General features: G+C 36.1%; 1 protein-coding gene across 7 annotated transcripts in view; it reads left to right on the forward strand.

Annotated features, from left to right (window-relative positions):
* The window catches only part of FUT8 (fucosyltransferase 8), a 324,832-nt gene that overhangs the window by 88,460 nt on the left and 216,070 nt on the right, over positions 1–20,302 (forward strand). For 5 of the 7 annotated variants that reach the window (XM_036120194.2, XM_036120190.2, XM_036120191.2 and 2 more), the window contains one exon: positions 19,694–19,783. The exons of the other annotated variants lie outside the window; for them this stretch is intronic. The gene's annotated coding sequence lies outside the window, so the exon portion shown is untranslated. The remainder of the gene's footprint in view (positions 1–19,693; positions 19,784–20,302) is intronic. 7 annotated transcript variants of the gene reach the window in all.

Here is a 20,302-nt window from a genome sequence, read left to right on the forward strand (position 1 = left end):
TAAACTAACTTTGGGCTTAGTTTGTTATTATTTTTCTAGTTCTTTTTAAAATTCTTCTTTAGTTCCTTGATGAGTAAATTTAGGTTGTTTATTTGAGCTTTTCCTTTTTTTCTTAATGTGGGTATTTATTGCTATGAACTTACCTCTTAGAACTGCTTTTCCTGTAGCCCTTAACCTTTTATATTGTGTATTTCCACATTAATTTGCCCATAGATATTTTTTTATTTCTTCTTGGACCCATTTGTTAGCATTAGTAACATGTTGTTTAATCTTCATGTGTTTGTGAATTTTTCAGGTTTCTTCTTGTAACTGATTTCTAGTTTGATATTATAGAAAAGATGCTTGATATGATTTATTTTTCTTGAATTTATTAAGACTTGTTTTGTGGCCTAACATGATGTATCCTGGAGAGTGTTCCATGGGTAATTAAGTATTCTGCTGCTGTTGAGTGGAATGTTCTGTAAATTTCTCTTGAGGCCATACGGTCAAATGTGTAGTTTAAGTCCAGTGTTTCCATATTGATATTCTTTCTAGATGATCTATCCATTGTTGAAAGTGGGGTGTTGAAGTTTCTACAATTGTTGTGTTGCTTTCTATTTCTCCCTTCAGATCTATTATTATTTGCTTTATAATTTTAGGTGCTTCTGTGTTGGGTAGATAAATATTTAAAAATGTTACAACCACTTGTTGGATTGACCCCTTTATCCTTATATAATGACCTTCTTTGTCTCCTCCTGCAGCCTTTTGCTTTGAAGGCCATTTTGTCTGATATAAGTGTAACTGTTCTTGCTCCCTTTTGGTTTCCATTTGCCTAGAATATCTTTTTCCATTCCTTTACTTTCAGTCTGTATATATCCTTAAGATATATAAGAGAACTTAGTTCACTTAACATTTAAAGTAATTATTGATAGATGTGGATTTATTATTGTCATTTTGTTAATTGTTTTCTGGCTGTATTGTAATTCCTTTGTTCCTTTTATCTCTTTCTTTGTCATTTGATGATTTTCTGTAGTGGTATGCTTAGATTTCTTTATCTTTTGTGTATCTGTTACAGGTTTTTACTTTGTGGTTACCATGAGGCTTATATAAAAGATTTTATATTTGTAGCAGTCTATTTTAAGTTGGTAGCAACTTATGTCAAATGTATACTAATGCTCTCTATTTTTACTCTACCCCATTCATTTTGTTTTTGATGTCATAATTTACATCATTTTACCTTGTATATCCATTAACAAATTATGTATCCAATTATGTATACATTAACAAATTGTTATTTTTACTAGTTTTATCTTTGAGCTTTCATACTAGATTCACAAGTGATTTACCCACCTTCATTACAAATTACATTAATCTGAATTTAACTATGTATTTACTTTTACCAGGGAGATTTGTTGTTTAATTTGTTGTTGCTAATAAGCATCCTTTTGTTTGCAGCTTGAAGAAGTTGTCTTAACATTTATTATAAAGCTGGCCTAGTATCGATGAACTCCTTAAGCTTTTACTTTCCTGGAAAACTCTTTCTCTCTCCTACAACTCTGAAGGACAACTTTGCTGGGGAGAATATATTGGATTGGTAGTTTTTTCTTTCATGACTTTCATTCCACTTCCTTCTCACCTGCAAAAAATTTTCAGATTCTGCTGAAAAATTTCCTGATAATCTTATGGTGATTCCCTTTTATGTAACATAAGTTTTTCTTTTGCTACTTTTAAGATTCTGTCCTTGTCTTTAACTTTTGACAATTTAATTATAATGTGTGTTGGTTTAGATTTATCTTGTTTGAAATTTTGTAGGATGTTTGTTTCTTTTCCTGTGTTAGGCAAGTTTTCAGCCATTATTTATTCAAATAGGCTTTCAGCCCCTTTCTCTTTTGCTTTGCCTTCTGGGGCCACATAATACATATATTGGTATATTTGATGGCATCCCATAATTCTCTGAAGCTACGTTCACTCTTTTTCATTTTTTTTCCTCTTTACTTCTCTAATTGGGTGAATTGCGCTGTCCTGTCTTCAAGTTTGCTGATTCTTTCTTCCACTGATCTAATCTGCTGTTAAATCCCTTTATTGAATTTTTCAGTTCACTTATTTAATTATTCAGCTCTTTGATTTGTTTAGTACTTGCCTATATTTTTAATCTCTTTGTTGAAATTCTCATTTAATTCATGCATTATTCTCCTGATCTTGGTGAGCGTCTTTTTGATCATTATTTTGTACTCTTGATCAGGTAAATCACTTATTTCCCTTTTATTAAGGTCTGTTTTGAGTTTTGTCTTGTTTATTTGTTTGTAACATATTTCTCTGTTTCTTCATTTTCCTTAACTCTCTGTGTTGGCTTCTGTGCATTAGATAAAACAGTCACATCTCCCAGTCTTGATGGAATGGTCTCCTGTAGATGATGAATCTTATCATTCAGCCTGGCCCTAGCTCTTGGTTGTCTCTCAAACCTTTGTGATTGTCCAACCTGCCTTCTTCATGGCTCCCAATAGCTGAGAGTATGCCAAGATCTTTGTGTCCCCAAGTGGAGGATCAGTCATCGACCTGTGTGCAGGCTGAATGAAAGCTGGACCCTCAGGTAGCAGCTTTTAAAGTATGCAAGTAGATGTGTTCTAGGGAAAAACTGGGATCTGGGTGTTTCTGTCTCCTCTGTCTGTTCTGAGCCCTGGGGGTTAGCCAGTTAAGAACTGTTTCTTTTTTGCTACTGTCTTGTGGGACCTGTGAATGCAATCCCTGCAGGCTGTCAGAACCAACCAATCAAGGAGTGCATCCCCTGGGTGGTAGCCATAGTACTCATAGTACCAGAAGTGTGTATAAGCTCCTTCCAGGAAGCTATTTGTGATTTGTAGTCATCTACTGGGAGAATGCAGAGATGGTGTCTGCTGGCTTCCCAGTTTTCATGGAGGATTGACATCTGTCTGCACATCTGTGCTAAATTAGAAGCCTCATCCTCTGACAGCAGCTTTTAAAGTATGTAAATAGGTCTCTTACTGGGAATGACTGGGAGATGGGTGTTTCTGTCTGCTCCCTGTGCATTGAGCCCTGGGGAGATAGCCACTTGAGAAGTATTTATTTGTTTGCTACAATCCTATTGAGTCTGCTAATGCAAGCCCCACTGGCCACCAGAGTTAGGCTATCAAGGGGTATGTTCTTTGGGCAGCAGTTGCAAAAGCCAGGCACTGGATGTGTACACAGATTCCTTTCAGGAAGATACCAGTGAGTGGGAGCTGGGCAGAGAGAGAATGCAAAGATGGTGCCCACTGGCCTCCCTGGTTTCTGGGGAGGATTTCAGTTTGTCCCTAGATGTGTGTTAAATGAGAAGCCTGGCCCTCAGGCTGCACAATTTAAGATATGCATATAGGTGGGTTTCAGGAGAGAATGGTACGTGGGCATTTTTGTCTGTTGCCTCTGTGCTGAGCCTTGGGGGCATAGTCATAGTGAGTCCGTGGCGCCCACCAAGAACTATTTCTTTGTTTGCTATAGTTTCTAGGTCTTGTGGACACAAGCCCCATTAGCTTTCAGAGCTAGATGTTTTGGGGGCCCATCCCTGAGTTGGACGTCTTAAAAGTGGCATTAGATGTTGGGTCGAAACCCTTTAGTCTTTTTTTTTTTCTTAAGATTTTATTTATTTATTTGAGAGAGAATGTACACAAGTGCTCACACCAGCAGGGGAGGGGAGGGGGAAGGGAGAGGGAGAGAGAAAGAATCTCAGCATGGAGCCCCACAGGGGGCTCCATCTCACGACCCTGAGATCATGACCTGAGCTGAAACCAGGAGTTGGATGCTTAACCAACTGAGCCACCCAGGTGCCCCAGAAAATCTTTACTCTCCCAGTTGTGTGTTGCTGTGCTGGGAGTGGGGTTTATGGAAAGAGTGTTTCTCAGCTTTTCCTACCCATTCAGTGTATGTTTTTTATCTGTCCTATGTGTAGTAGTCACACAGCTAGTTTCTAGATTTCTTTCAGAGGGACTTATTTCATGTTTAGATGTAGGTTCACTATGTCTCTGGGAGGAGATGAGTTCAGGATCTTGTCATCATCTTCAACTGGAATCAGAGTTGTGATTTTCACATGTTATCTTTTTGAATGAATAATTATTCCAGGGAATTAACAGAGACGCCAGTCATATCTAAAATACAATACAAAGATAGTCTTAAAAGGTATATAACTTCATTTGTATCGCTGCATGATATAACTCTTTTCAGTAAATATACCACTAGAGAATACAGTAGTTCCCCTTATCCACAGTTTTCCTTTTCACAGTTTCAGTTATCCACAGTCAACCATAGTCCAGAAGCAGATGGTCCTCCTTCTGATGTCAGAAGGTCAGTAAGTAGCCTAATGCTATGTCACAATGCCTATGTCATTCACTTCACTTTATCTCATCATGTAGGCATTGTATCATCTCACATCCTTACAGGAAGAGGGGTGATAAGATATTTTCAGAAAGAGAAACCACATTAATGGTATTTTTATTATAGCATATTATTATTATTCTATTTTATTTTTAGTTATTGTTGCTAATTTCTTACTGTGTCTAATTTATAAATTAAACTTTATCATAGGTATACATGTATAGGAACAAAAATAGTATATAGAGGGCTTGGTGCCGTCTGTGATTTCAATCCACTGGGGGTCTTGAAATGTATATATACCCTGTGGAAAAGTAGGGGGGACTACAGTATGTTTAGAATGATAGCAAAAGGCTTGTGTTGTTTATTGATATCATACATATATGTAATTTGTGTCATAGACTGGTCTCATAGTTATATAAAATAGGTGGCATGGGGAAGGAGAAGAAACATAAAATGAGAGTTTCTGCAAAATTACAAAAGGAAAGAAGTGCAGTCTACTTTCTAATGTACTTTTTAATGTTAAAAAATTAAAAATTCCAAAACCCAAGGAAACTGAGAAAGCTTCTTGGACTTACATAACAATTTTTATCTATTAGTTGCAGAGCAAAAACAATAGGAAATTAATTTTATATAAAAAATAGCTTTTAACTATGAAGTCCTCCTATCATTGTTCAGTTCATTAGGCCTACTTTTGGTTGTTATTACTTAAAAAACATGTAATTAGGCAGTTCCAAGAAAGCTTCAGAACAGCTGTAATTACAGCTGCAGATTTAGTCAAAATAGGGGTTTTTAAAGGCTCCACTCCCTTTTTGCATCTCTTTCCCTCACCCCAAGTAACCCAAATTTAGTTGTAAAAGTTTTGGTGAGCTCAGGATTCCCGAAACTGGAGTGCCATATGTTTAACTGCATGCAGATGTGATGATTATATGTGACTCTTCGTTAAGGTTTTCGGAACCTTTTTAGTTTTACTGCTCTATGCACAGTTAAATGATTTTTATCAGCTTGTTTCTGTATTTAATTTTATAGATATATGTGTATTCCAAACATAGTTTATTGATTTTTATCAAGGCTCAGGCATCTGCTAAAACTCCTTAGGGGGATAATAGTTTTTAAGTTTAAATTTGAGCTAATGCTGCTATTATTACAAGTTGACTGGAAATCTGTAAAACCTTACATCTATGTTTTTCTTGAAATTTTACTTCAAATTTTTTTCAAAAATATTTCTTCAAATTTTACTCTAATAGGAAATTGACTTTAACCTTGTCTAAAAACAAATTTGATACAGCTCTTAATTATTGGAGAAAGTTCTATTATGATAAATCAGAAGTTAAATATACATCCTTGTTAGTGCTCCTCTCACTCTTCCTTCCTATAGCTTTATGATCTAGGGATATGGATGTCATTCTGAGGTCTGGTTTTCAGTTAGTCAGGGATTGGCTATAAGGGTTATGAAAAACTATGGCTAAGAGCAAGGTTTGGGGCCAAACTCCTTATCTCAATTAATTGCCATCTCCTTTGCAGATGTTAGTTATGCTGAATGTCAGTCATGGGCTACAATAACTTAACTTGGATTCTAACCATAATTTTGCAGTGTTGTATTCTCAGAATTTGTTTAAAAATTGTAGTAATTTATGGTTGAATCACACATAGAGATATTCAAGAAGTCTTCTGCCAAAGTTAACAATTTAACAGTTGTAGGCAGAAGAGCAAATGAAACCTATCTATATGTATATACTACCATGTTCAAAGGGATAAGGTTACAAAGATATATGGTTCTTACCTTCAAGTACAGTGGGTAGAAAAGATACAAATATGTGCATTAGTTTAAGAAATCAACTTTTAGAAGTGCCTGGGTGGCTCAGTCAGTTAAGCGTCTGTGCCTTCAGCTCAGGTCATGATCCCAGGGTCCTGGAATCGAGCCCCGCGTTGGGCTCCGTGCTCAACAGTGAGTCTGTTTCTCTCTTCTGTTGCCCCTCTGCCTGCTTGTGCTCTCTCTCTCTTCTCTCTCTCTCTCAAATAAAATCTTAAAAAAAAAAAAAAAAAGGCGAGAAATCAACTTTTAGAGGGTAAATAAACTTGGCTTTAAATCTCCAGACTCAGGAACTCTTTAGATCTTAAAGAAATTCCAAAGCTCTAGACCAATTTTCTTCTACATGAGGAAACAGATTCAAAGAAGTTGAGTGAATTACATTAAGTCAATGATTAAATAGGAGATTTATAGGACATTCTACAAATGAACTCAGGAGCAAGTTAACTTTGCTCTTAGAATCTTGGATGTCAGCTAATGTCGATTGATTGCTCATTGTAGGTACTTTTAGAGAGAAACTGCTGGTTCTTTCCTCACATGAGTCTTAAGTGGGAGTATCAGCAGAATGTGGACTTATATAGTAGGTTATTTTTAGAGGGATAAAATTGAACAAAACCCATTTCAGAGAATACTGCTGAATTCAAATGAATAGTTAAATACATTCATTAAGATAGAATAAAGAACTGTATTTACAAAATTACATAACTTAAAACATAGATTGGCTTATTTGAGATTGAGTATAATTTTGATGATGAAGATACAACTAACTATGTGAAAATAAAGGAAGAAACTTAACAGAAACTATTAGGAGGGAAAATAAAACTGAAGCTTTAAAAAGATAGGAAAAATGAAATGTGAAAAGCAGTTTAATTTTATTTAGGGACTGGCTATCTATTTATCTTATTACCAGAACTTAATGTTGTCACTGTCTCTTCTTTCGTCTTCCTCCTTCCTCTGCTGGTTCCCTCTGAAAAAGGCGCTAGTGTAGTGTGGTGTGGTGTGGTGTGGTGTGATACAGTTCAGTGCAGTTCTGGGTTTGTCACCAATGACCAGCATAGTCTTGGATTTAAAGTTTGTGTATTTAAGACATACAAAAGTGAATAATTTTGAATTACTTTGACTTCTGAGCTTCAGTTAAGGTACTTCATGAAAAATGAGATTAGGTCTTGGTTGTGACTATAAGATTGTTGGGACAATCAAATGAAATCACATGAAAATGTTTTAATAACTGAAGACTTCACAAAGGTAAATAATGTATTTTTTGTAACTATAGATTCAATCCAGCTTGACAAATACTTGAGTGTCCAATAGGTCAGAAACAGGGTTGTAGACTTTTGAATTCACGAAGATAGAGTCCTTGCCTTTAAGATACTTTCTGTGTAATTTGGGGAAGAAACAAAATATATAATGCAAATGTCTGTAGTGTATGACAGAATATGAAAAGGGTAATGAGAGGTTCAACTGACCCAGATTGTGGCTTAAGTTAAAGAGCTACCCCCCTGAATCTGCTCGAACGAAGTGCATGAGAGGCGGTATGCCACAAGTGACAGAGTATTTTGACCTTTTCTTATATATCTTCTGCTTTTTGAGCCTTTAAGTAAGAGTGGGCAGATTTTTAACTTGCATTACAGTGTGGTGAAAGTCTAAACTTGGACTCTTTAATATTTGCAGATGGGAGCTTACTGGTTTTTTAGGTGTACAGATATGAATCCGTAGCTGAGTCAAAGTATCACAAAGAATGTATAATTTTAGATTTGATGAGTATTGTCAATGGGATAGGTTCTAGATTTTAACATCTGGGTTGGATCCCTTGACAGGGACATAGAGAACGATTAAAGGGAAGCTTGAGGAACATCTGTCCAGCCTCCTTGAAGATAACTTTTACAGGGTCCCAGAATTAGCTTGACTGTTTCTCATAGTGAGGAATCTTTCTGTTATGTGATGAAGTACACTTTCTTATGTGTTGTTGTGTTTGGAATTCTTTGTTTTTGTCAGACCAAATGACCTCCTGCTCCATCTGCTGTTCTGTGTTTTTTTTACATTTTATTAGATATGCTACAGGCTTGAATAAGGAGAGAACGTATTGATGGGGCAACCAGAAATAGAAGAGGAGAATGATAGGTTCAGGAAGCAAGTCAAAAAAGGAAATAATAATGATAGTAACTAATACTTATTAACATTGAAGTTCCAGGTCCTGTTCTAAATGCTTTTCTTTTATTACCTTACAACAACATATGGTATTGATATTTTAATAGTAAATATTAATTAAATGAAATATTAATTTAATGTTAAATGGTAATATTTATCCTTGTTACAGACAAGGGAGCTGAGCTATAGTGCTTTGCACAACGAGAGGCAGGGTTCATACTAGGCGTATTTGATTCTATATACCAAACTAACACTACCACATACTGCTTGTTAGAGATAATCTGGAGGTCCTTTTAGGAAAAATTCTCAGCCTCCTCTTCTCTAAGTACGGTACTCATTAAAGTTAAAAGATGAATATTTTAAGGCAAGTAACTTGGTTGGCAGAGGTGGGGTAGAGGAGGTGAAATATTATAGAATTTATTCAACATTTTAAGACTGAATGAAGGTATCAGAAAGGAAGGAACCTGAATACGAATATAATCTACTTTGCAAATCAGGGAGAAAGGGAATTTTGGTTAGGCTATTGTAATGACTAGACTTTATGATGCTAGATAGTCATGAAAGGTTGACGTAGAAATAGTTTCATAAGAGCTTATGATTGATCACTAGTTTGTAGACCAGCATCATCCAATAGAAATATAATGTGAACCATGCATGTAATTTTAAATTTTCTGGTAGCCACATTAAATAAGGTAAAAAGAAACGGGTGAAAGTAGTTTTAATAATATATTTTATTTAACCTAATATATTAAAAATATTACCTCGACTACCAATTAATATAAAAATATCAATGAAATATTTTGCATTCTTCCTAGTAAGTATGAAATGAGTGTGTATTTTACACTTAGAGTTTCTCAGTTCAAATTAGCCATATTTCACATGCTGAATGGCCACATTTGCTACTGACTACCTTACTCGACGGTGCATTTATGTACCATTAAAAGATAAAAGATTGGTTTCTCTTGTTATGTTCATAAAACATTTCTGATTGAATTACAGATAGATGGTTTATTCTCCCTCTGTGTATAGCACACAAAGAGTGGAGGTTGATCTGGGGCCAAAAAGACATCACTCACTATACAGTTGTGTCTAGAGAATCTGCTCAGGAGGGGAATATATTTTTAATATTTAGTAAGAAGGGATGGGGAAAGATTTACCAAATGTTTAGGCTTCCTGCTGTTTGAGGTTCTGTGGGTGTTACATAGTTAGAGGGACTTCCAGGGGACTCCAGAGAATTTCTGCTACGTCATAAGTGCTGGGCTCTGGTTTTATATAAAGACTACAGTGCTTTTTCTGTAGACAGAGCTGTGGAGGAGAAGCACACAGTTCTTACTCTTAAAACATGGTGTTTGTTAGTGACTTTGTGCCTCTGCCTGGAACCCTTCACAACCTCACTAATTTGCTTTTTGTGGGATTTAATGTTTAAGGTTACATTCCTCAGGCAGGAATTTCTAAATCTGCCTTTTCCTCCCAAAAAAAAAAAGGCTATATCTAATTAAATTTACCACTTAAAAATGACAAAATCATAATTGGGACACCTGGGTGGCTTGGTCTGTTAAGCATCTACCTTCGGCTCAGGTCATGATCCCAGAGTGCTGGAATCGAGCCCCACATCACAGGGGCTTGCTTCTCCCTCTCCTCCCCGCTTGTGCTCTCTTTCACTATCTCTGCTCTCTCTCAAATAAGTAAATAAAATGTTAAAAAAATAAATAAATCTTTCATAATTGTAAAAGTGTAATATGCATTCTTTGTAAAAGTTTAGATAGTAGAGATACCTACTTTTATGTGTTTTAATCAATGGATCTCCAGCAGAAGGAAGCATTATCGCTTTGGTTCCTTCCTGTAGTGCTGGGGTTCCTTGAGCTCTGTAGCGTTCCAGTGAATCAGAACCTCTTTGTATGGGAGAGGTATTCTCTCCTTAAAGGAGAGGATGAGCAAATGGGATATATCTGTTCTCCCCGGCTGAGTTATATTTGTATATTGTTCTATATTATGTATCATATTTTATATTTAGCTAAGAGCTTAATTTTAATGCATTTAATTTCAAAACTTTCTAGAGAGTTACCTACAAATTGTAAGGTTTATAAAACTAAATAACAGCCACAAGACTTATATTAACTTGTTGAGAGTTACCAGGTTAAAATATAAGTTCTGCTCTGTGCAATTTTAACAGAATAGAATATGCTTTTATCATTAGTAATTTCCATTTTCTGAATTTGTAGTTTTGGTGGTTATGTAGTTTGGTGGAGGTTATCACTGTATACATATCTTTTTTTGCATGACTAATTGTATTTGTTGTGAATGTGGTTCAAGTGGGGGAGGTTTGTGGAAACCATTGCTTACCATTTTTAGAGGTAGCTGGTTGGAACAGGCAAGCTAGAAATGTACTTGGGAGAAAGAAAATGGTGGCCATTTGGGAGGCACTGAGATGAGGGGAAAACAGATGCTTTGAGAAGAGGTCCAGAATATTTTAAAAAATAAATGATTCATACAGAAAACTTAATCATTAGGAACATAAGCAGATTTTACGAAATTTGAGTAGAAAGCATCATGAAGGAGAACTTTGAATTGCATATTTATTATGTTCATATTTTGTGTGGATGAAATATAGAAGTCTCTGGTTGTTTTGAATTCATCCCCTTGTAGCTTCTTATACTCTTAACTAAGGATTATAGCCCTTAGATGTGGGAAGTCACGAGACTGAATTTGTAATGTTTTTGAGTTAAACAGCTTTATGACTTAGACTGGATTTTGTTTACCTGCCTATATTCATATTGTCTGCTGGAATGTTAACAGTCATACTGACCCGCATTGTGGAGTTATTGCTAATTTGTAATTTTAAAGTGCTGTGAAAACATTAAATGCTCTTTAAATATTAAGTATTATATTTATTAGTAGAACATTCCGTAATATAAAGTAGTTCACTCGTTAACCTGTACATAATTTTGCTTATTATAATTACCTATCGTTAGCCACCCATCATAGTATATACTTTTCAGTTCTTAGTCATATAGGAACATTTGTGAGACATGCTTAGGCCATGGTTGACCCAGGGATGATTCAGGAAAATTCTTCTAAAGTGTAGTTATGACTATGGAATGGTTTTATACCTACTGTTGTTGTCCTGCTGTTTCTGGAAGCTAGCCTAAGTTAAAGTAAAGAGTTCAGGTTTTGGAGTCACAGGTATCATCTTGAATCCTTTCTCTGCTCCTTAACTATCTCTGGGCAAATTACTTGCCCAGACAAGTTATTAACCTTAATTTCCTCAACTGCAACTTGGAAATAAGTAACAACCATGTCTTAGGGTCATTATGATGACCCCCACAAAATAATCTCTTACTAGGGATAATAGTAGCTTACTGTTTCCTTCTTCTTTTTAAAATGTATTTATTTATTTTTAAGATTTTTTAATTTATTCATTTGAGAGAGAAAGTGCGAGTGAGTGAGAGCATGAGCTGGAAGGAGGGAGAGAGGCAGAGGGAGAAGCAGACTCCCCGCTGAGCAGGGAGCCCGACACTGGGCATGATCCCAGGACCCTGCAGGGATCATGACCTGAGCCAAAGGCAGACGCTTAACGACTGAGCCACCCAGGCGCCCCTCTTGCGCCCCTCTTCTTTTTTTTTAATAAAAAACTTTAAATAAAGTTTTTTTAGAACAGTTTTATGTTCACAGCAAAATCGAGAGGAAGTTATAGAAATTTGTCTTATATCCCCTGCCCCTACACATGCATAGACTCTTCCATTATCAACATTCCCCACCAGAGTGGTACATTTGTTGTAATTGATGAACCTACATTGACATATAATAATCACCCAAATCCATAGTTCACCTTAGGCTTCATTCTTGGTGTTGTACATTCTGTGGATTTGGACAAATGTATAACATGTATCCATCATTATAATCAAGAGTATTTTCACAGCCCTAAAAATCCTTTCTCCTTTCTACCTATTCATCTCCCCTGCTCTTTCCCAAACTTCTACCTGTGGACAGCCCCTGATTTTTTTTTTTTTATACTGTTCGCATAGTTTTGCCTTTTCTAATATGTCATATAGTTGGAATCACACAGTGTGTAGCCTTCTCACATTGGTTTCCTCCATGTCTTTTCATGGCTTCATAGCTCATTCCTTTTTTAGTGCTGAATAATATTTCATATGTATCAAAGTTTACTTTCTCATTTACCTTTACTAAAGGACATTTTGGTTGCTTCCAAGTTTGTCAGTTATGAATAAAACTGCCACAAACATCCATATGCAGAGTTTTTGTGTGGATATTAGTTTCAGCTAGCAGCTAGTTTAATAAGCATTTATTTATCTTAGAAACTGTTATAGACTTTACATGCAATATATCATTTAATTCTTTTATCTGTAATAGATTATGTAAAGTTCATGGCCCATAGTAATATATGTCCAACAACTGGTTGCTATTATTTCTTCTCTGTGTTAGTTCCAAGCATGTAGTTTAATCAGAAGTCGAAGCTGTTAAGATGAGGGATAGGAGTGGGTAGTCTGATCAGACCTAAAGGACTTATAGGGAAGTTGAGAGTGGTTTGAAGATGAAGTATATATGAAAGTGTAATTTAAGGATAATCTGCATCATAATTACTTAGGAAGTTTGTTAAAATATATAGTTTTGGGTTCATCCTCAGAAACTCAGACTTTATGATTCAGAATCTCTGGTCATGGGCCTGTGAGTCTACAATTTTATGAGCTTAATATGTAATTCTGACTGACATTGAAGTTGAGAATCATCTTTTTAAGTTTATTTTTCCTGATGAAAAAATGATTTGAGTGATTTTTAAATAGTTATTTTTCTTTGATACAATAGGTTTTCTATTTTATTAGTGATGGAGGTAGTAAATTTTTTTCATTTAAATTTTTACACATGATGCATAATAAATACGATTTTGCTGTGTTATGAGGGTTGGAGGAGTAGTGATTAGTCATTTGACTCATTTAGTAAACATAACTTATTTGAGGTATATTTTATTTTGTCATAAATAGATCATATTTTACTTTATTATTCAAATAATGTCTTTTGGAATAGGGTAGCAAAGGAAGGTAGACTGAGAACACATACTATTACGAAGATAGGTGGACAGAGGAAGAGAGTGGTTTTCTGGTTTTAACTAGAAGGAAAAAATAACTACAAATAATTTACCTAACTAATATGGATAATTAAAACCTGATGGAAATTTTCAAGGAGTTTTGGTATGGGTTGAGTTTTTTGTGTGGGTTGAGTTTTTTGGTATGGGGAATTTTCAAGGAGTTTTGGTATGAGTTTTGTTAGTCATATTAGTTAATGAAAAGAGTCATATCAAGAATACTCCGCTTCTGGGGCGCCTGGGTGGCTCAGACGGTTAAGTGTCTGCCTTCGACTCAGGTCGTGATCCCGGGGTCCTGGGATCGAGCCCCACATCGGGCTCCCTGCTGAGCAGGGAGACTGCTTCTCCCTCTCCCTCTGCCTGCTGCTCCCCATGCTTGTACTCTCTCTGTCTTAAAAAAAAAAAAATCTAAAAAAAAAAAAAAGAATACTCCGCTTTGTGTTTTTTGACACTTGCTTTGCCTTCTAAAAACATGCTTCTTTTGGGTTTTGTCAGTGTTGGCTTCCTGAGACTCTTACTCCATTCGTTGGGAAATCAGGTTGCATCCTACTGTGCTACACTTGGACATTAGCTTTCTTCCTTTTTTCTCTCTCTCTCTTTTTTTTTTTCTTGAGAGAGGGGAGGGGAGGGTGGTGCAGAGGGAGAGGGAGAGAATCTTAATCAGGCTCCATGCCCAGTACAGTACTGAATCTCATGACCCCAAGATCATGACCTGAGCTGAAATCAAGAGTTGGACACTTAACTGACTGAGCCCTCAGGCTCCCTGAACCTCAGCTTTCTTAGATTCTTCAGGTAAAACCTTACCCAAATGAATCAATGAATTGCTTCAAGTCATAGTTTTACACTTAGGTGTTTAGAAGAGTGTATTTCAGTGAGTCTTTGCTTTGGTATTTTTAGTCCTCAAATCTTTCTGGCTCCAGCATCCACTTTAATAGCTCTTATGGGTTAAGCAACTCTATTTTTTTAATACCTATAATTTTGTTCATTCTCAGCAACTAGGTCACTAGAACTCTGCATTGTTAATGAAAAAGGTACTGTATACTTTTTTTTTTTTTTAGGAGTATGTTTGGACTGAATGAAGTTAAGGCATCTTAGAAATTGTTGCTTTGCTTTAAATACTCAGGATATAATTTTGCATATTTTAAATTCAATCTGTTTGCTGGTACAATTACATTATTTACCTTTGAGAACTTTGGGTATTCTATCATGCTATTAGTCATGCTATTTAGAATTCACATGAATTATTACAACTTATTAGTAATAAAGTAAGTCAGAGCCTCTGACTTCTTTAAAAGTTGTCTTCGATATTTTCAAAAGTAACATTTGGGTCTTACTGGGACTGAAATTTTTACTTCTGTTATGACAGAAGCAGAGAATGGACCTTTTGAGAAGTTAGGAGCGGTGGAGTACAGAAGAGGAGAAAAATCAGACTAAATTTATGTCATGCCTGTTTCATTGTAAAAATAATCACAGCCTTTTAAATACTTTACTTTTCTGAGGGTGGTGGCGATGGTGGCAGTAGGAGCAATTGTAGGGGTAAATTAAGGAGGCATTGAGGAGAACATACCTCCTAATAGGAGCTTTCAGTTATTTCCCAAATGTAGATAACTAAATGATTATTACCAAAAATTTTTCTTCCATGGGGTAGTCTCACATGCAGTATTTTATCCTACAGTGTTGACAGTGCTGGCATTATAAGCAACCTCTGGAGTTTGTGTCTTCTCTGTCATGTTCCTCTCTGTTTTAAGTGGGGGCCACAGACTTATAACGGTGTTGATGTAATTAGATCACTATTACAACTCTGTTGATCTTTTTTTTTTTAAACCAGAGAAAAGCACACTGATTTTTTTCTTTTACTCTCATAGTGTTCTTACTACCAATAATTATACTTTTCTCCTGAATGTTTTGGGATGGTATTGGTAAACACAGTATTATTTTGTGGTTAAGTTTAAGCTAAGACTATTTGGGTTCAATTCTCAGCCTTGCCACTTACTAATTGTGTGACCTGAGGAAAGCTATTTTATATAACTCTTGCCTGAGTTTTCTTATCTGTAAAACAGGAATTATAAAATTACTTTATAGCCATATGTTGAGGATTAAATCATTTTGTAAAGAACAATGCCTACAAATTGTATAGGCTGAATAAATATTAGTTATTAAATATTATTAAAAGTTATCCACTTACTAAAGTTGTATTCTTAGAAAACTCTAGCAGACTTTAAAAGTAAAAATATTTAGGGGTGCCTGACTGGCTCAGTTGGTGGAGCATGTGTGAGTTCAAGCCCCACGTTGGGTGTAGAGATTACTTAAAAAAAAAAAAAAGTAAAACTGTTTAAGACAAAAAAAATTCAACTTAGTTATTTTTAGGTTGGAGTTTGAACACACAAACTCTCAAACCCTTTTCATACTGTTACAGAATGATGTTTTATTTTTTCAAACTTTAATGTGCATACAGATTACTCAGGGATCTTGTTAGATTCTTGGTAAGACCCGAGAAGCTACCTGTCTAGTAAGCTCCACTGGTAATCTGGATGTAGCTAAGTCCTTTGGCCATACCTTGAGTATTAAAGTTATAGAATGTTCCAGTAAGTGGTTCTCAGTCCCTCTGTCAGTACTTTATAAAACACTTGAGTGGTTTTTTTTTTTAAGATTTTATTTTTAAGTTATCTCTACACCCAATGTAGGATTCAGCTCACAACGCCGAGAGCAAGAGTCACACACTCTACTGACTGAGCCAGCCAGGTGCCCCTGTTTTGTTTTGTTTTAATATGCTTAGGCTCCATCTCAGACTGGTTAAATCAGATCTCTGGCATTGTGTTCTGAGCATCATCATCATTATTACTATTTTATTATTTTTGTAAAAAATACTCTAATTCATTCTCATGTGTAAACAGCATTTAACCGATTGAACTACCCAGGTGCCCCCAATATATTACTTCCTTAAGTTGTGTTTCCATACTTCTTGCATCCATTTCCCATATTGCACCAATTTTGAGGGAGAGGCAGTAAATATTTTCTCATAGACTATCATGTTTTCAGAAAATAGTTTCCAAAGTGATCAAGATCATACTGGATTTTATTCTATCTAGCCACGATGTATCAGTTAGAATCTGGACAGGGAAGCAATCTACACTAGATCTTTCTGCCAAGAAAATTTAATATAGTGAATGGATTATACAGGTGTTGGAGGTTGAAAAAACAAAAGGGAAATACTAGAGTAACACAGGGAAAATAATTGCAGAAAGCCACAACCATCAGTACTGGGAGAACAAAAAAGGGCTTAGGAGTAGAGTTGGGGCTCACAACTTATGGCGGGAGTACCGCCTGGCTGCTGCTGATACTTCTGAGAGTGCTGTAAAAATTGGTGGCTGTCACCAACTGCTGCTGCTGGAGTGGAGGGCCTATGCTAGGGCAGCCCTGACTGGAAAAAGCAAGTTTCTCCTTCTAGTGCCCTTATTGGCAGCATGAAGAAGTAGTTTCCAGAGTCGATTTTCAGCATCACTGTGCTGAGTATTAAAGGGTGGATTTGGAGCTAAAAGACAGTAGCTGAATAATGAGCACATACAGCTTTCTCCTCTTCTGGTTACATGACGGCATGGGCTTTTGGTCTCCTGGTCTCTTTCTTAGCTACTGAGACTGCTGCATGCTCTTAGAGTCTAGGATTTGGAATGAAAGGAGTTGTTATTAAATTAACTCATCTAGGGGCACCTGGGTGGCTCAGTCTGTTAAGCATCTGCCTTCGGCTCAGGTCATGATCCCGGAGTCCTGGGATTGAGCCCCAAGTCAGGCTCTCTGCTCAGCGAGGAGCCTGCTTCTCCCTCTCCATTTGCCTGCCATTCTGCCTACTTCTGCTCTCTCTCTCTGTCAAGTAAATAAATAAAATCTTTAAAAAAATAAATTAACTCATCTAGTTCATGTGATTCAGGGACATGTGATGGGACTACCTGCTCTAAGTTAACTCTGTCACAGCCTTTCTTGGGATCTGAGATTTAATCATTAGATACTAATTCCTTTGGCTCTCAAGGGGTTTCTATTTTTCAAGATCCCTTATTTAAAATACAAAAATTGGGGCATCTGGGTGACTCAGTAGGTTAAACATCTAACTTTAAAAGTAAAAATATTTAGTGGTGCCTGACTGGCTCAGTTGGGATCAAGCTCTGTGTTAGGCTCCCTGCTCAGCGGGAAGTCTGCTTGTCCCTCTGCCCCTTCCCCTGTTCATACTCTCTCTCTCTCAAATAAATAAATAAAATCTTGAATAAAATAAAATACAAAGATTGTGGGAGGAATAATGATGCTTTTAAACCAGAGGTTAAAAATTGATTGCTTATTGGCCAAACAATGGCCTGCAGTAAGAACCAGTCTTTGAACAGATTATACCTTCTCTCTCATTCTAATATTCTTCTTCCTGCAGAATTCTCAAATATTAATATGTCTGTGAATTATTTGGGGATTGTTAAAATGCAGATTCAGATTCAGTCTGTCCCTGGATAGGGCCTGAGATTCTGCATTTCTAACAAGCTCCAATGGGAGGCTAAAGCTACTGGTCCCTAGATTAGACTTTTCTTCTCCCTTTGCTGCTTTGAAAACCACTGGTCTGGCTTGCATCTGCTGTTGGACCTGGGTTTGAGTAGTTGAATGGTGAGTGATCATAAAGGAAGAGTTTCTTGCAAGCTTAACTTTCTAGAAATATTTTGAGCAATCTTAATAGAGATTTATAACTGTTTCTTTACAGGTGGAATCAGAAGGGCATATGCCTCTGAATAGGTTGAATTTTTGTCCATGATTTTGTTTGACTGCATTGTCTGTTCTGGATGCAGAGGCATGTCTATCACTTGTAGTTTTCCTGGGTTCTTTTCAGTAATTGCATACATGTTTAAGGGGAACTGACTAATGGGAGATAGGATAGGAAGACAATTAATAAATTCATGCATGAGATATCTTGCCTTCATTAGAGCGATTATTCTTGATTAAATAGAGCTACCTCTGGATTTCAAAAATTGCCTTTGGTTTGAATTTCATACTAATTGCATTCCGCCACTTTTGACACTTTCATATACTTAAACTTGTCATCAAAGCATAGGGTTTTGCCTTGAGCCAAATAAATGGTAGTCTTTTTATTTTTTAAAGGATTTTATTTACTTATTTGAGAGAGACAGAGACAGAGAGTGAGTGCGGAGGGGCGAGGGAGAGGGAGAGAGAAACTCAAGCGGACTCAGTGTTAAGTTGGGAGCCGGATCCCACACCCCTGAGATCAGGACCTGAGCTGAAACAGAGAGTCGGATGCTCAACAGACAGCGCCGCCCGGGTGCACCAAATAAATGGTAGTCTATCTTAATGGAACTTTGAAGGCAGCCCAAATTTATGAAGTTGTTAATTGCTCTTTACATTTGGATTTTACTTTAGCAAGCCATACCTAGTCACATGTGTAAAACATTAATCTTTTAGTCAGTCGCTATCCTTCAAGATTCTCTCTCTGCAGCTGCCTCATCCCCATTCCTGGATCTTTCCTTTTTTCTCTACAGACTTAGATTTTCAAAGATTCTAGGTACTTTCTTTTTGTCTGATATGAATATTATCCTTAAATTTTAAATTCAGGCTATGAATAGAGAAATAATTGGCCCCTTTATCAGCTGAGGTGAAAGAGTTAAAATGAAAGTTAAGGATTTAGGGGATTCCTACGAAAAGAAGGGTGAAAACTCAGTTTTGGGATCCTAAACAAAGCATTTTGATTGGCATATAGAGACCCTTGTATGTACATAAACGCCCATATTTGAATATTTATAGAAGATAATCTGTCAAAATTACTGTTATTTTAATTTGCCAAGCTTGGCTGATTGCTGCAGTTGGATGTTAGTTGAATTCTAGATGAGGAACTGTAAATATGATCTAGTGTGAAACATGTTTTTTGTCCTTGAAGCGGTTTGAATATCCGCCCCCCCCCCCCGTTTGTGTGTGTGTGTGTGTGTGTGTGTGTGTGAGCCTTTTTGTATAGCTGAACTTCCATGTTCTTTGTTAGGGGAAAAAAAATTAAAGTGGTGTGAGAACAGTAAATATTAAAAAAATTTTTTTAGTTGGAAAAAAATTTATTCACATTTAGTGATCAGGAATTATTTAAATAAACTATTTTTTCAGTCTTCAAAGGAGCTATCTCTAGAGATTTCAAACCTAAGGACATGTATCTCATTTGAATGGCCTGTGAGATTTTAATGTGAGATATGTTTCATGTTAACAACAAAGAAAATGTATAATTGTAGATAATTAATGTTACCCCTTTCTTTTCTCATTTTGAACAGTGATAATTTTACTGACCCAGATTCAAGCAATAATATCTTCCTTTGGAAATACCATGTGGTTTTGTCAGCTTATGTTCTAGTGGAAGGAAGGTAAGCCATTTTTCACAGTTAATATTGAAATAACTTTATTAATAAATCAAATTTTTCTCTTTAAAAGTTAAGAAATCCTTTTCTCTTTAGGTAGGTAGTGTTCCTTCACCCAGAAAGCACTATATTATTTATTGATGCTGTATCACTTTCCTTAAAAGATTCCACTGATACTACATTATTTCAGCTCTGGAGATAACCAGTGACTTTCTAAAAATCATGTGACATTTTTTGGAGCAGGAGTACATTCTGTGCTCTATCTGCTAGACTATCTTGTCTCTTAGCCATTTTCACCTTGATAGTTTATTTTTACATATATATAACCACTTTTCAGTATGAGAGAGTCTTAATTTTTGTTTTTTTTTTGCTTTTGATGTTTTATCCCTTGTGAACTGACATAATTGGCTCCATTTTTATTGGTTATTACTTTAGCTAGAAACTATGCCAATTACTGAGTCTTAGTTTTAGTTAGATTCTGACTTTGTTTTAGGATTGCAGGAATGTGGGCTCTCAAGAATATAT

Source organism: Halichoerus grypus, chromosome 8 (genome assembly GCF_964656455.1).
Source record: "Halichoerus grypus chromosome 8, mHalGry1.hap1.1, whole genome shotgun sequence".
Classification (NCBI taxonomy): Eukaryota; Metazoa; Chordata; class Mammalia; order Carnivora; family Phocidae; genus Halichoerus; species Halichoerus grypus.